This window comes from Rattus norvegicus, chromosome 6, assembly GCF_036323735.1.
Source record: "Rattus norvegicus strain BN/NHsdMcwi chromosome 6, GRCr8, whole genome shotgun sequence".
Lineage (NCBI taxonomy): Eukaryota > Metazoa > Chordata > Mammalia > Rodentia > Muridae > Rattus > Rattus norvegicus.
Genome location: NC_086024.1, coordinates 70,761,000 through 70,779,204, shown reverse-complemented (window position 1 = coordinate 70,779,204; position 18,205 = coordinate 70,761,000). Strand labels below are relative to the sequence as shown.

Genomic DNA, 18,205 nt, shown 5'->3' with positions numbered 1-18,205 from the left:
TTCCTAGACAGATATCCCAATGAAACCATGCCACAATGACACTTGTTCAACTATATTCATGGTAGCTTTATTCATAATAGATAGAAACTGTGAAAAACCCAGATAGATGCCCTTCAACCAAAGAATGTAGAAAGGAAATATTGTTCATTTAAAAAATCGAAAACTACTTGCCTATTAAAAACAAGAATATCATGAAATTTTGCAGGCAAATGGGTGGAACTAGAAAATAACATCCAAAGTGAGGAAATAAAGACACAAAGGACATACATGGTATATTCACTTTTCAATGGATTTTACCAATAAAGTATAGGATACCCATGCTACAATTCATAAGCCCAAAGAAACTAAGGGACAAGGAGGGTTCAAGGGAGGTTGCTTGAATCTCATTTAGAAGAGGAAATAAAATTGTCATTGGACATTGATGGATGGAGGAAACTGCATGTGAGAAAGAATAGGGAGGCAATGGGAGATCATATGTACAGAAAGCCAGGTATACAGGGCTAGGGAATAAATGATAAATGTCTGAAGGTGGAAGGAAGTGTTTAAGATGTGCCAAAATGAAACCAAGTTCCAGCATGCTTAGACCAGTTAATCTGCTTTTTTATTATCTTCTAGTTTAGTGCTTTTTATAGGAGTATTGAGTGTATGAATGAGTAATTTTCTCATTCTTGTGCTTTCTCTTACACTCTGACTTTCTGTTGGCGTCTCTTATCCAATTTCAATGTGGTAGTTTTTGTTCTTTTTTATTTTATTATATTTTCTTTTATTTATTTTCTCCTTTTTCTCCTATCATACCTTAGAAGTTTGCTAAGGAAAAACAAAACAAAACAAAATAAAAAAGAATTGGAACCAGATTCCAGGGCACAGATTGTGTGGAATTTGGAGGAATAGAAGCAAAGGAAACCATAATCAGGATATTTTTATGCATAAAAACAATTTCTATCAAAGATAAAAAAGAAATTGATATTGCATTATCCTTGTCAAAGAACACAGTCAAATGAGATAAATAGAGTTTTCTGGTAAAGAAATGAACTGAAGAAAATATTTGACACTACCTCTTCTACACTGTAATGATATGATCATATCCTCAGAGGTAATCCTAGGTAAAATAGTCCACATATTCAGATACACTTGAGAAGTCTTATGCTTTTCTTCTACTTTTCTAACTGAAGCTTAGTATTTTCTGAAACCTCTAATTGTATTCTATCAGATGATATTAATTAGCACATTAATTTGAACCACATTTTAATATCTTTTGCATGACATAGTTATATTACAACACAATGATTTTCCTAGAGAGAAAATTTTAGTTCATAAACATTGACTAATAATTTTGAATTATAGTTAAAGTGATGCTTATCCTAAAACATTTATTTTTCTAATGGCTTAATATCTGTTTATCAGCAGTTCTTAGAATCAATTAAATACTGGCAAATAGAGAGTTATAAAATGGGACTGTATTGCTAGAGCAGGGTATGATTTTCATACAGTGAAAGGATAAGTGATGTTAATTTAAATATACTATTTTTCATCACCAGAATTGCAAAAGAGATTCAATTAACACAAGAAATTCTATTTGAGTTTCAGTTAAAATGAACAACAAGCACTTACTATACTTAGAAGTGAAAAGACCTGAAAAGATAGTTCAGTGTCCTCAAACAAGTGAAATAATTGTTACGGTTATCAAAACTCCTTCAGGTACCATATTCCTATGTAGCCACAGGAATGAATAACAGACCCATAATCACTTCACTATAACCCCAATATTCTAGGAGAAAATGAATACAAATGGTTGTCTCCACATCTGTCTTAGGGAAGGAAAACTTAAAAATAAGCCAAACCTCCCTGTGAATTCTGTGCAGGACCAAACTGACTTGAGCAAACTACTGAAACCTAGCTCCATATATGCTTGTATAAAACAGCTGATTCAACTGGGTTTCTCAACAGGCACGTTCTTTAACAATTTTGTGCATAATTAACATTTGAGACAGTTGTATCTACTACTCAACATATGGGATTATCATGGCTTCCTTCTGACTGAGTCCATTTTAAATTTTACCATTAGAAATGAAGGGTTCTTGCAATTCTAGTATTAATACATTTGCTCAGGTGGAGATTTCACCCAATCATCTAATATGATAGTGAGTTTATTTGCAATTATGTTCTAGAATTAAAGACCCTAAAATGTTGTTATAAATTTACCTTCAAGGCTTACCTACAGTGTTCACATCACAGTGAAACACTATCCATGTTCTACATCTTTTCTGTACTAGTGCTGAAGAGCAAAAGTCAGTCTTCTTTTATAGAAGAAAGGAGGATGTTTTGCATCTCTGTTCTGTCTGTGGTGGTTAATACTCTTCTTTCCAGATATTTATTCTAATGTCTGGTCTTGTATTGGATACTTCATTTTTTTATAGCTATTTTAAGACTGAAGTTCCAAACTCCTCATTTCTATGATCAAATGGTGCCTTTTCTTTTCTTTATTTTTAAGTGTATTTATTTATTTATTTATTTATTTATTTATTTATTTTTACACTCAGAGTTTTTTAATTGGATTTTTTTATTCAAATTTCAAATGTTTTCCCCTTTCCTGGTTTCCCATCCATAAACCCCTATCCCATCCCCTCTCCCTCTTATTCTATGAAGGTATTCTCCCCCAACCACCTACCCCTTCCAGCCTCCTTGCCCTGACATTCCTTTACATAGTGGGGTAGGAGACAGGGGAATCTAGTCTTTGCAGGACCTTGGGCTTCTCCTCCCATTTGTGCCTAACAAACCTATCTATCCTTGGCTGCATATGCAGCTGAAGCCATGGGTCTGTCCGTGCCTACCCTTTGAGTGGTTATTTAGTCCCGGGGAGCTCTGGTGGGTTGAAATTGTTGTACTTATGGGGATGTAAGTCCATTCAGCTGCTTCAAAACTTTCTGTAACTCCTCAGTTCAGTGATTGGCTGCTAGCATTTGTTTCTGTATTTGTAATGCTCTGGCAGAGCCTCTCAGGGAACAGCTATACGGGACTGTTTAGGTTTGTCTTATCCTGAGTTAACTTTGCTACCTAGTATCTGTCTAGAACATTATCCCTTTCCTCCAGATTTTCCAGTTTTGTTGAATATAGGCTTTTGTAGTAGGATCTGATGATTTTTTTTGAATTACCTTGGATTCTGTTATAATGTCTCCCTTTTCATTTTTGATTTTGTTAATTTGGATACTCTGTGCCTTCTGGTTAGTCTGTCTAAAGGTTTATCTATCATGTTGACTTTCTCAAAGAACCATCTCCTGGTTTTATTCTTTCTTTGGATAGTTCTTTTGTTAGTACTTGGTTGATTTTAGCCTTGAGTTTGATTATTTCCCGCTGTTTACTCCTCCTGGGTGTATTTGCTTCTTTTTGTTCTAGAGCTTTCAGATGAGTTGTCAAGCTGCTAATGTATCTCTTTCCTGTTTTTTGTTTGTTTGTTTGTTTGTTTTTTTTGGTTTTTCTTTTTGGTTTTTTGTTTTTGTTTTGTTTTTGGAGGCATTCAGAGCTATGAGTTTTCCTCTTAACACTGTTTTCATTGTGTCCCATAAGTTTGGGTATGCCTTGCCGTTTCATTAAATTCAAAACATCTTTAATTTCTTTATTTCTTCCTTGATCAAGTTATCATTAAGTAGAGTGTTGTTTTACTTGTATGTGTATGTGGGCTTTCTGTTGTATGTATTGTTATTGAAGAGCAGCCTTAATCTGTGGTGATCTGACAGGATGTGTGGGATTATTTCAGTCTTTTTATATAATTTGAGGTCTGTTTTATGACTGATTGTATGGTCAATTTTGGAGAAGATACCATGAGGTGCTGAGAAGGAACATTCTTTTGTTTTAGTATGAAATGTTCTAAAGATATCTGTTAAATCCATTTGGTTCATAACTTCTGTTATTTTCTGTATGTCTCTGTATAATTTCTTTTTCCATGATCTGTGCATTGATGAGAGTGGGATGTAGAAGTCTCCTACTATTATTGCATGAGTTTCAATTTGTGACTTGAGCTTTAGTAAGGTTTCTTTTACGAATGTAGATGTCCTTGCATTTGGATCATAGGTATTTAGGATTGAGGGTTCATCTTGGTGAATTTTTCCTTTGATGAATATGAAGTGTCCTTCTTTATCTTTTTTTGATAACATTTGGTTGAAAGTTTGATTTTATTTGGTATTAGAATTGCTACTCCAGCTTGTTTCTTGGGACCATTTGCTTTGGAAATTGTTTTCCAGTCTTTTATTCTATGGTGATGTCTGTCTTTGTCTCTGAGGTATGGTTCCTGTATGCAGCAAAATGCTGGGTCCTCTTTACATATGCAGTCTGTTTGTCTTTGTCTTTCTACTGAGGAATTGAGTCCATGGATGTTAAGGACTATCAAGGAAGAGTGATTGCTGCTTCCTGTTATTTTTGTTGTTAGAGGTGAAATTCTGTTTATGGTTCTATTCTTTTGAGTTTGTTTTTCAAGATTACTTTCTTGCTTTTTCTAGGGTAGAGTTTCCCTCATTGTGTTGAAGTTTTCCATCTATTATCCTTTGTCGAGCTGGATTTGTGGAAAGATATTGTGTAAATTTGGTTATGCCATGAATCTTGGTTTCACTTTCTAAGTTATTTGAGAGTTTTGCTGGACATACTAGCCTGGACTGGCATTTGTGTTCTCTTAGGGTCTGTATGACATCTGCACAAGATGTGGATTTTATAGTCTCTGGTGAGAAGTCTGGTGTAATTCTTATAGGTTTGCCTTTATTTGTTGCTTGACCTATTTCCATTACTGCTTTTAATATTCTTTCTTTGTTTTGTGCATTTAGTGTTTTGACTATTAGGTGGCAAGAGAAACTTCTTTTCTGGTCCAATTTATTTGGAGTCCTGTAGGCTTCTGGCATGTTTATGGGCATCCCTTTCTTTAGGTTAGGGAAGTTTCCTTCTATAATTTTGTTGAAGATATTAATGACCCTTTAAGTTGGAAATTTTCACTCTCTTCTATTATTCTTAGATTCGAGCTTTTCAATGTATTCTTGATTTTCTTGATGTTTTGGTTTAGGAGCTTTTTGTGTTTTACATTTTCTTTGATGGTTGTGTCAATATTTTCTATGGTATCTTCTATCCCTGAGATTCTTCTATCTCATGTATTCTGTTGGTGATTCTTGCATCTATGACTCCTGATCCCTTTCCTAGATTTTCTATCTTCAGGGTTTTCACCCTTTGTAATTTCTTTACTATTTCTATTTCCATTTTTAAATCCTGGATGGTTTTGTTCAATTCCTTTACCTGTTTGGTTGTGTCCCTGTAATTCTTTAAGGTATTTTTGTGTTTCTTCTTTAAGGACCACTACTTGTTTACCTGTGTGGTCCTGTATTTCTTTAAGGGAATTATTTATGTCATTCTTAAAGTCCTCTATCATCATTATGCAATGTGATTTTAAATCCAAATCTTGGTTTTCTGGTGTGTTGGGATATCTCGTATTTGCTTTCTTGGGAGAACTAGGCTCTGATGTTGACATGTAGTACTGGTTTCTGTTGCTTAGGTTCCTTTGCTTGCCTCTCACCGTGTGGTTGTCTTTGGTGTTAGCTGGTCTTGCTGTCTCTGACCGTGACTTGACCCTCTTGTAAGCCTGTGTGTCAGCACTCCTGTAGACCTGTTTTCTCCTAGCAGGACCTGGGGTCAGATAGCTGTGAGACCTTTCCAGCTCTGCGTGCAGACAGAAACCTGGCAGTTCCCGCAAAGCAGAAGTGGTGGTCCTACCTCTGCTCTCATGTGTATGAGCACTCCTGACATCTGGTTTCTGCTCTGGGTGCAAGCAGACAATGGATGAGCACTCTCCCTGACTGCCCCTAGATTCCTGTGTTAGAGGGATCTAGACAGTTCCTCTTGGGCCAGGTATGTGAGCAGAAGTGGTTGTCTCCTCTGAGCTCTCAGTATTGTCTGCACTTCTGAGTGTCCAGTTCTCTCCCCCATGGGATTTGTGCACAGAGAGCTGTGGGCAGTGTCAGCTCCAGGAGCAGGCAGAAACCAGAAAACTGCATCCAGATTTTATTCCCCTCCAAGTTAATTCCCCAGTAGTTCCACATCCCACCCACAGACCCTGTCTTCATTAGGATGTTCCAGGCCCTCCCATCCCACCAGACCTTTAAACTTCCTGAGGCCTCCAGTCTCTTGAAGGTTAGGTGCATCTTCTTTGACTGAACACAGACTAAGGAGTTCCCTGCTGTATATGTGTTGGAAGCTTCATAACAGCTGGTGTATGCTGTCTAGTTGGTGAATCAGTGTCTGAGAGATCTCAGTGGTCCAGGCTAATTGAGACTGCTGATCCTCCTATATGGTTGCGCTCCTCCTCAGTTTCCTCCTGCATTTCCATAATTCAACCAGAGGGGTCAGCAGTTTCTACTCATTGGTTGAGTGCACACATCTGTAGTTGACTCTTCCAGGTGCTTGGGTCTTTTATAGGGCAGTCATGATAGATCTCTTTTTCTGAACATCCCATAGACTCAGTAATGGTGTCAGGTCTTGGGGCTTCCCCTTTAGCTAGAATCCACTTTTGACCTGACACTGAACCTTCTTTTCCTCAGGCTCTTCTCCATTTTCATCCCTACAATTCTTTCAGACAGAAAGAATTATGAGTCAGAGCTTTGCCTGTGGGATAGCAACCCCATCCCTTACTTCATGCCCTGTCTTTCTGCTGGAGGTGTATTCAGTAAATTCCCTCTCTTGACTGTTGGGATTTTCATCTAGGGTCCCCCACTTTGAGTCATGAGAATCTCTCACTTTCCAGGTCTCTAGTACATTCTACAGGGTCCTCCCAACCTCCTTCCTCCTGAGTCCACCTGTTTCCATTCTTTCTGCTGGCCCTCAGGGCTTCAGTTCTTTCCCCCCACCCAACACCAGATCATGTTTCCCTCTCCTCCCACTCCATCCCATATACCTCCCTTTTCCCTCCCTCCTCCCTTGTGGTTGCTTTCTTCTCCCTCCCAAGTGTGACTGCATCCTCACTTGGACCCTTCAGCTTTGAATATTGCCTTTTTCATTGCAATCTCTCACATACTCAGCTTTCTCTGTGCATTGCAGAACTGCATTATGAAGCACAAGTCAAAAGTGAATAAGGATGTCATTTACTATGCTACCATTTTGATTCCCGCTAGGTAATGTTTTGGGTATAAGTGAGAGAGAAACCCATGTCCTGGAGTTAAGATCACAGATGAAATAAAAATGTATGCTTATATACATTTAATGAATACTGAGAAAATAATACATTTTGGAAAAAGTTACAAGAAACAAAGTTTTCTCTGTAGAACATGAAATTCAAGAAAATATTAGACGATAGTTTTGTGTAGCATTCTAGGGAAAAGTTTAAGGGAAGTATATGGATTTGACTAAAATGTATATTTTATCCTGATATATGTGGTTAATTACATGCTTCCAATAGAACATGCACAAGATTAATGAGCCATATAAAATCTTTTAAGTTAAAAATAAATGTAAAATGTGGGTAAAGAACTTTATACAAATTTAACCATGACCTCTCCTTCACTTGCTCCTCATTATCTTCTTCCCTCTTTCTCTTTGTTTCTCTTCTCCACATAAAATTCTTTTATAAAGAATTTTACTTTTAGCATTGAAATAAATTATTTACTGATCTTATTATACTTACCAGTTTCAACTTATCACCATAATGTTTATTATTAGCTTAAAATCTTATAATAGAAACATTAAAGCTTTTCATTATTAAAATTTCTTTATTTTCTCAACATACTATATATGCTTAAGCTGTTATTTCTGTAGCTGCGTCTGATACACAAAGATGATTAAAAAGTTAGAGATATTTTATTTCTTAAAGAATTGCATATATTCATATTTTGATCATGCACATACTTATCCTTAACACCCACACATATACATTCCATACCCAACCAGCTCTGGGTATTTATTTTTTTAAATGACATGCAGTCGTTAGTTTTATTTTTATGTTTACTCTGTGGCCATCCACTGGTGTGCTTCAGTTACTAGGACCACACTCTTAAAATAATAGGGAGGTAACTAATCTTAATTCAGTTTGATATGCCATATTTTGTTCATATGCCTAGGAAGGCTGCCCTTTCTGAAGGAAAATGGAGTAGAAGTGGATAGGGAGGGAATAGGTGGTGGTGGGGGGAGAAACTATGGTTTCTATATGGTATAACATAGGAGAGAATAAACTAATACTAATATCCATTCCCTGAATATACAAAAAAATCTATCTTTTTTGTGGAAAATAGCTCTTGATCTAGGCCGAGAAAATGTGACCAGCACACTGCTCTGTGGTAGAACTTCATCTAGCTTGAACTTGTACAGATTTTGTGCATGTGACTACATTCTTTTTTCCTGAGGTCATCAACTACTTATGTCCCTTACTATATTCTCCTGCACTGATCTCAGAGACTAGAAAGAAAGATACAGATTTCTCAATATTTTACTAATGTATTTGCTTATCATTTAGACAATCATTTATAATGTTATTTTCTTCTGAGATTTTTGGAGTTAGAGTGATCATGAGTTCTTCTTGGTGCCAGTAGCTGCTCAGGAATATGGTACCTAAGTGAGAGATCCAATATATATGCTTAGTACTTCACAGCATCCAATTCTGCACACTTTAACCAAGTCTGGATTTCTGGGTTAATATTACCTATGGCAAAAGAAACTACTCTGAGGAGATTTGAGAAATTCAGTAAGTAGTAGATTGTTTTCTAGAACATCTGAACTACAGAGAGCTACAGATGCTGACAGTGTTAATTGTGCCAAATTAAGGGTATCATTTTGTGGAGCATTTTTTTGGTACAATGGGAATTTGGTTCATTAACCCAATAGCATATGTGTTACTGTTTCATTGCTGTGTATGTTGTAAAATGCTGTATATTATTGTATTTGAAATTCCTCTTGGTTGTTAAAGATCGATAGTTACATTTCTCCTCCGCGCTTAGCATTTTCCAGAAGAATGAAGGCTTCATTCAGTAGATGAAGTAGAGATGAAGATTCCAGATTGATATCATCTAGAATTCTTCGTACTTTGTTACTCAAATATGTCATGTCTTCAGTAAAATCATCCAGTTTTAAAGGTAATCAATAGCAATGGTAGAAACCTACAATGTTTTAAGGTCTGTGGAATTTTGTCCAGCACCTCCAAAGAAAGTAACCAACTATCCACTTGGGCCTTTTCATTTGTGTGCTTTGTTGTTCAAAAAGGACATCATTTCCCATTTATAGAGCAACCACATAGAAACTGTTTTATATAAGGATATGGTGTGTATATTTTTGGGAGATTTTGAAGTAGTAGTTTTACTATGACATTTCAGAATTAATACATTATTAATTCTCCCTTCCTACATTCCCCCTTCTGGCCTGCCCTCCCATTCCCAAGCAAATCCCAGCATATATTTTGCTCTTTATTTTCCATTACCACTTTTTCTACCATTTTATCACTGTCTTCTTTCTTTTCTCCTTGAAAAGATACTCTACATAACCAAGTACTTATTTGCTGACCTCTGTAAATACTCCAAATAAATTCCAAATTTCTAATGACTCAATCCTAATATCAACAAAAGAGAAAATGAATGTGATGCTGGTCTTTTGGAGTCTGAATTAGTTCACTCAGAATGTTTTTCTTTTGCTCCATCCATTTTTATAAGCTTAATATGTTATGGTATAGATATAACGTTTTATTATCTGTTCATTTGTTGATAACATCTAGGCTATTTCTATTTTTTTCTATTTTCTGAATATTGTTAATGTAATCAAGTTTTTTTGTGTGTGTGACATATCTAATCCTGGCTTCTTGAGAAAACTACTCTGATATCTTAGTGGTTGTACCAGTTTGTATGCCATGGGAGTAAACAGGTGCTACTCTTTCCACAAATGTATGCCAGCAACTGTAGGCATTTGTTTTCAGTGTCATGACCATTCTCCCTTGAAGAAGACAAAGTCTCAAAATAGTTATAATTTATATTTCCCTGATGTTTAAGAATATCGAAGGTTTGAAATACATTTTTCCCAGCCATTGTCTTTTATTTTTATAGAATTCTCTGTTTGGTTCTAAGCACCATTTTTAATTGGATGTGTTCTTGGCGTGTATATTTTTCACTCCTTTATATATTGTAAATCATTAAGCTCTGTTCACGTTTTCAGCTAGTGCAGTTTTAATTTTCTTTACCCTGTTGCAGGCTACCTCTTTACTTGAATAATGTATTCCTTTGTTGTACAGAATGTTTTTTAGTTTTATGTAGTTTAATTCATCAATTATTGTCCTTAATACATACACTATTGTACTGTTCAGAAAGCCCTTACCTGTACTTGTAAGTTTACACACATTATCTATTTTGCCCTTATCAGGTTCAGTATATCTGATTTGCTAACGTCCTTGATAATATGTAATTCGTTTTTTTCAGGGTAAGGGATATAAAGCTAGTTTCATTCTTCCATACATAGCTAGGCAATTTGACCTGCATCATTTGTTCAAAAAACTAGCATTTAGGTAAGTAAAGGTAATCAGAAGTCGCTGCAATCATTGCCTCTCTTTTCTTTCAATCAGCATAATTCACACACACATTTAATGACTGCCATATGTACGACACAATAAAAAAGATTGATAAAAATAAAAATAGAGAAAAATTTTTATATCTCATAACAGAAAATAATATTAAACTATTTTGTCTAATATTTGCTTTTAAATTAGCTAGTTGCGATTGGCCTTTGATGTGTTTTGATCACTGTCTTAACAGTTTTTCCAGTTTAACATATGAATACTCATTTTTTTCTCATTATACTTCAAACTAAACAGCTCAAATAAAGATTTGAAACAACTCTCTAGAAACCCTAGTGAATATAAAATTCCTTGATTTTATGGGCTTACCTGATTTACTTAATCTCAGAACACTGTTACAATGAACATGAATGTTATCATTGAGAATTGTCCCAAATGGCTTTAATGCTATACACCATTTTATCACTGATAAATGCATAAAAATCTTTTGTGTTAACCAGGTTAGAAGTTGCCTAGAGGATAGAAAATAACAAATATTACTCATTTGAACATTACCAAATATCATGTCAAGTGCATTAAATATAAACTTAAAGTTCCTGAATTATTAAATTTCCAGAACTCGTTAAATGGTTAAATTGACCAGTGTTCTTTGGGGAAAAAATGTTTTGTCAATGCCATTTCGGCTTTGATCACACCAAACCGTCTAGCTATTGACATTATTTTGTAGTCTTTTGTCTGGTTTTGATCTTTCTATCATATGTGAACAGATTAGAGGGAACTCAGATAACAGTCCATTTAGTTTTATGTGGAGATGTAGACAAATCTTGGCAATATTGTTATCTTTAAAAAAAATGTTTCCACCTTTGATTGGATTTAATCCATCACAAAAACCATACGCACCACTGTTATAAATTTTGGATGCAGATACCTAACAGAAGGCTAACTGAGATTATGAAGAGACAACTGTTTGGCTCATTATAAAGTCAGATGTGTTCTTTGGCATTTGAGTGGACAGCAGAGACTTTGACATTCACACATGGCTCATTAGGAATGAATTTGAGTTTGGCCTTTTGCTGCACTTAAAACAAAACATCTATATAGAGAAATAGCTCTTTGAAAATGCCGATACAATCTCTTAAACACAGATAGCAGTAATTTAAAAAGAAGGTGTCACACCCCTAGGCATTTGCCATTAGAAACATATTGCATGTCTTAAAATTGTGAGAAAACACTTAAAGAGCTCTTATTCCCTTCCTTTTATGCTATTTGTTCCTAGCAACAGACATATGCTCCAGTACCATTCCTCCAGTGTCATGTTCCAACACTGTCAGTCATGTAATACCGTCATGGAGTCTAGTTCAGAGTGCACATGGTAGTTAGTGGTCTAGTCAAGTACATTTGATTTTATAACTCAACTGATTCAGTTCTTAAGAGAGTGAAATATAGAGCATAAAGCATGGTTCTACCTTGGATTACAAACCAAATTATTCTTCTATGCTAAGGCAATTTGGTAATGTATATTAAGAGTAGTGTGCACCCATTTTAGTATATACTTCTTTAACTTACATCCTTGATTATATTTGTACTTTTCTCCTTAGCATGCATCATTTGTATTCTAATGATTTCCATTTCTGTGATAAAATAAAAATATCTCATTCTAACGACAATTAAGTAGCATTTTATTAAATTGCAAACAAAAGTGTGTTGCAATCAATTTTGTTGCTGTGGGATTTAAAAAGTGTAAATGTAATGGTGTTTTATAATGTGTATACATCTAAATTATATTTGAGAATAGACAATGGCAGAGACCAGTAAGGCCCACGATGAATATACTGAAAGCAAGATGTATGACAAGAGTAAAAATAGGGTCAGACAGGAAAAGTGGAAGTTACTAGGGGTTTGACTGGTTTACTCTGTCGTATTATTTCTATAATCACTTACATAAAAAAGAACTTAAAATTCCAAAAGATGATTAAGAATTAAAATAACGCATCATGAACTGTGTCAGTCTATAGATCACAAAGCAGGGTTATAAGAAAATAGGAGCAGAACATTTGACATTAAAGGTGCAATTAAGGGCTTCTACCTTTCATTATATTCAATACATTTTGCAGTACTCTCATATGCAGACATCAATAAACTACCCAGAAGCAGTGTCCACCAAACGTGGCCTCAAGTGCAAAGGGAGTTAGCACAACCTAATGGTATGAATGGTGTGACTCTTTGCGTTGAACCCACTACATTGAGTGTTACAATAGCATTCGAGGACTTGAGATGGAGAATGAAATAGAAGAACACTTGCATGGACTCAGAAAATTTTTAAGTGGAAGGAGACCAAGCTGTGGTTGAAGGTGAGTCCAGATTTTAAAAAAGTAAGAAGTATATGGATGCAGGATGGTTTAGTAGCGATCAATCTGACTCACTGATCAAAAAGCAATAAGACTAAAATATTATATATCACTTCAACTGGGAGAAATACATCTGTTAAGCTAGTCTGCTATGATGAAGTTTCAAACTTTTTAAACTTTGAGTTGAGTTTGTAGGGCCCAATCAATATTCAAGGAAAAGCATGTCTACACAATATTTCATGGGCAACATGTCACACTGAAGGCCCTAGCAAGACACACAAAACTGGTTCACCTGGTTCTAAACTTTACTTTCAAATTGGAATGATTTTGAGACATGCAGAACTGTTTCATAGGGTGTTAAATTTTCAACACATCAATTACAGGAAACTACAAAGAATGTATAAAACAGAGTAATAGACAACATGTATCCTACGAAATTTTTTTCTGAGATGGAATCGACATTTATAACTAACTCCTATTATGGTTTATCACTTGTAGCTCTCTAACAAGATAAATGACATCCTGTAAATGACAGATGAAAATGTACAATATACCAGGATATTACTAAAAGGCAGACTTGCGTTTTTCTGAATGGCATTCTTATGAGAATGATTCTGTTCTCTACTGCTTCTTTTTAACTGACTTTATGATTCTTAACATATGTTTTAATGACTAATGGAATCTTCAGAATTTTGATTTTTATGAAAGCTTTCAAACAAAAATAATATGTGGGATTAAGACTGAGTGAAAGGTATTGTACACATTACCATTAGTTCAAGAGAAGGAGAAGAAAGAGATGGAAAGGAGAAGACCACCAAAAGTCTGAAAATAGGTTTTATACCTGTACCAGTCTACTGTATACTTATAAACTGTTATAGATATGTGTAAAAGTATTTATATTATAAAATACACTCTTGTATTTTGTGGTAGTTATTCATTAAGTTTTCAGGATAAAAGCAAAAATACAATATATAATGTCTAATCTCTAATAGTTCTAACATTTATAAAAGCACAGATTTAATGAAATATGTTTAAAAATTACATTCCTGTCAAATGGAATGGATAACTGTATTTACTTGAAAAGTCTAGGTGATTATAAGGTTCTTCAGTACACACACACACACACACACACACATACACACAGTAAGCAAGAGACAGAAAGACAGAGACAGAGACAGACAGAGAAAAGACGGAGAGATGGATGCATCCAATTATTAAAATAATAATTAAAATATTTTATACAAATAACACACGTGTGATGATTTAAAATCAGGTTTTTCTTGTTCTTAAAAATTCATGCTTTCATAACATAGCTCGCAACTTCACTTGTCTAGATCCTTGTCTCCAGGGTTTATGTGCTTTCAAAACACCTCTATTCAGTAATCTCATTCCCACATTCTACTTGATCCTCTACAACCCTCAAACACTCTAGACATAACTGGAAAAAATCCTGCATAACTTGTGTTCCCAAAGGTAAAGATGAAATAAAAAAGCAGTATTTTCAAATAATGAGCAACCCCTAAGAGTTTATAGCTCCTAAACCTTCTGTCTGTGAGTATTTTTTCTGCTCTCAGTCCTATCCATCAATGTTCCATTAAGTAAGATAAAGAAAAAACAGAATGTTAGTTGACAATACTTTCTTAAAAGCTATGTCATATGCACAAAATTTTCCCAAATGAGAGGGTTGGGTTGATGCTTAGCACAGAGAATATAATTTGATTTTAAACTCCATAGCCCAATTTCACCTAGAATAGTTTTTTAATTCTTTATAGGTTTAGTTGAGAAGGAACACTGGAGATTTCACACTTGCATTTCTATTTCCACATGCATTTGCCACATGTACTTATTTTTTTAAAGTGCTTCTGATCCTTCATCTTTTATTTCTGGAAAATATTTAATGTCATTTCTCCCACAAGGGACTCTTTAAAGGAATTTGGTTACCGGAGAAAGTTTAGTACTGGCCTAAGGATGTTGTGAAGAAAAAGAGTCCCTGATCCAACAACAGGAAAGGTCTCTCTGGGATAGTACTGAATTGCATTTGTCTGGAATGGAACCTGACAATTTTTATTCACAACGAAGAAGCTTACTCCTCCTCCTGGGATCATCATCCATTCATTTACCTCCAGTAAGGCTACGGTAATGCCACCTATGTTTATTCTCATACTGAGAATTAAAGTCATTTCTCATGAAATCCCTTAATAGATATCTCTACAACTCATTATTTTTTTTATTGTAAATAAGATGCTAGGCAGTCATAAAACATGAAAAAAACCTATAAAATGCTTCTGTTTAATCTCAGGGTGGTACTTGTATGTTAAACCATGTCTTTCAGAAAATGTTTCTTACATTAAGTAGATATGGCTTAAAACTATTTTATTTAATAACTGTACTTTCATGAGTATGTAAAATAAATGGAAAAGAATAAATTAAATCGGTTTTAGGCATTAAAATATTCTTCCAAAAATTAAAATATACCTCCCAGAGGAGTATAAAGACAATAAAACTGTAAAATAAGTTATCATTTTAGTGAGGAATGAAACCTAGTATTTAGCACTACATCTTAAAACTCTAAGTAAAAAATAAGTTCACCAATTGTGAAATTATATATTTTTAGTGCCCTCCCCCAAGATACATATACTAACAACAGGGTATATGTACTGCGTAGAAAACTTCAGAGTTGTTAGGGGAATCTAATAGACTTTCAAAACAATAGAAACTGTTACTTTTGGCCTCCTTACTGTCCATACCTTGAAGACATAAAACTGTGTTGCTGAACTCAAAACAAATTTTGGGGAAAAACTTGAAAGAATTAAACTAGAACTGAATTGGAAGAATCCTCTCTAGGGACTAGTTCTCATAACATGTATCCAAAGGTGTTATGCAAACGGCCAAGGGAGAAGTGATCAACGTTCTTACACACCTGCAAAACCTATGAACAAAACAGTGATTATCCCTAAATGTTATCCCAAATGGTGCAATAGGGACACCTTTATCTTGGGAATAACGAAAAGCTGCTTAATGAACTTAAGGCGGGCTGATTGGGAGGGTATTCATACAGCAAACCTAGCCTACTAACTGTGTCTGAGGAAGGCATAAACTCTGGAGGAGAACGCACAGATTTCCATTTTTCTAAACCAACTTAATTATATTCTATATACTTATTTTATATATAAAGATAGATGTTGTACTTGCCTTCCCTCAAAGAAACATCATTTTTAACAGATAAAAAATATTTCATTGATCTACAACTTATCCAGATGCAGAGCATATGTGCCTTTGATTTGAAGAGACTGTAGATGTGACTACAATACCTGTGGCTCGAGGAATAAACAGATCTGGGGAGAGAGGTTTCAGGAACCATAAAACAGATTGGCTACTGCTATATAGAGTTACAGACATGACAGGGAAGCTGCATCCAGTGAATAACAAAATGTTTCCTTAAATAGAGTGTACAATGATATACCAGTTGACATGGGAACAAAGCTGGGGGTAGTCTCACAAGGTCCTATCCATAGATAAAGAGATACAACCAGTGGCCAGTGAGGGAGGGAGCATCAGGCAATCCAACTAATCCATGTGTAACAATAAAAAATGAAAGAGGCCAGGATTTTGAAAGGGAGTTTGAGAACATGGCAAAAGTTAAAGGGAGGAATGATAGTAAATAAAGTACTCATATGTGAAATTATCAAAAAGATAAAACACAAAATAATTTATATTTTATCATTTGAATATCAATACAAATGTGGATAAGTTAAATCATTTTTATTTAGTCTTGTTGGTTTTAATGAGCTAAAAATGAACTCTTGAGACAGCAAGCTTATATCCTTTGATGGAATTTGTTAGAAGTTGTAGAGGACATGTGGTTTTGAAATAAATGAGTAAAGAATTGCTATGTACCATAGGCAAAGATCATAAAACCAATTGCTATGTTTTTTGCTCTTTCCTTTTTTGTAAGTTCACCAAAAGTGGGTATTGATCTTTGAAACACCTTACTGACAAAACAGAAAGTCAGTCTGGGTTCCCAAGTATTTAGGTAAAGAAGGCCTACTTCTCTTCAATGGACACATAGAGTTTTGGAAAGCTATGATCAAAGACCTGCAGCCTTGGCCACATGGTGTTCCTCCAAATGTAAGAGACTTATATTAGAGCAAATTGTGAATTGATGAACATCATGTGATTCTTGCCTTTAACTGTTAACTTGAATAGAATCACCTCAGAAGCAGGAGCCCATGGAATAGCTATGGAGTAGTATGCTAGTTAGATTTAGCTGACAGCCTAACACAATCTAGGATCAACTCACAACATAGTATAATAAGGTATTAACTAGACTAGCCTGTTTAAGCAAGTCTGTCATGACCATTGATTGAACTGTGAAGACCCAACCTGTCTCAGTCATTATTTCATGGGGTGGCCTCTGAACTATGTAAAGGAGAGCTATCTGGTAGAAAGCTAGAAAGATCCCTGCATTTATTCTATTTTTGTTCTTGACTGCAGATAGGATACTTGGTTTACTACCATGATTTCTCTGTCATAATTAAAGTTCACCTGCAATTGTAAGCCAAGTAAACTCATTCCTAAGTTCTTAGTGATGGTATCTGTAACAGTCACATAAATGAAACAAGACAGAGATCATCTGATTATGTCAATAGTTAAAGAAAGCACACTTTAATCATTGAAGTTCTGTTCCCTTGGTACAGTATACTGAAATGTAGAAAACACAGACACAAACTGAACAGTGGAATTCATAAATTTGTCTTTCTGTCTACAGACTTTGGATATAACCAGCAGCTTCAAGATCCAGCTAATATGAATTTTGCAATAGAATGGACGACTGTACCTTGAAATATAAACTAACTACCTCTTTTACCCTGTTGTCATGTTATTTTTTATCACATCAGTCTTAGCACACTAAGACAATAGAACTCTAAGTGATAAACAAGTGTGAATCTGTTTAACATATCCTAGAAAGGTTTCTTTCCTTTAAAAAGCCACTTTACTATTTTAAGGAATACGTAGTACTTTGCCCAACTTTAATTTGCTCTTTTCTCATTGATACAATATCTTCTTTCAGCATATTGCTTATTTGAAAAATTTTACAAAAATATTTTACACATGATTTTATCTTCTGTTCTAATTTATATTTTAACAGTAAGATAGTCATTTCAGCCTTTTATTGTGGGAAAATGGAAGATTCCCGCCATCTCCAAGTGCTTTATGTGTTTATCTTTCATTTTGGCTTTAATATAAATAAGAACTTATCTGGAGGAAAATGACCCTATTTATGATTATTTCCCCTAAGATACATGAGATATTTATTTATAATAGGTTAATACTGTGGTATAGAGAT

General features: G+C 34.9%; 1 long non-coding RNA gene across 4 annotated transcripts in view; it reads left to right on the top strand.

The window, feature by feature from the left end:
* LOC102556158 (uncharacterized) overlaps nucleotides 1-17,722 on the top strand; it is a 99,669-nt gene extending 81,947 nt beyond the window's left edge. For all 4 annotated transcript variants that reach the window (XR_005505920.2, XR_005505919.2, XR_005505921.2 and 1 more), the window contains 3 exons: nucleotides 8,955-9,089; nucleotides 14,775-14,994; nucleotides 17,627-17,722. This is a non-coding gene — a long non-coding RNA (uncharacterized LOC102556158). The remainder of the gene's footprint in view (nucleotides 1-8,954; nucleotides 9,090-14,774; nucleotides 14,995-17,626) is intronic.
* The last annotated feature ends 483 nt before the right edge of the window (nucleotides 17,723-18,205 follow it).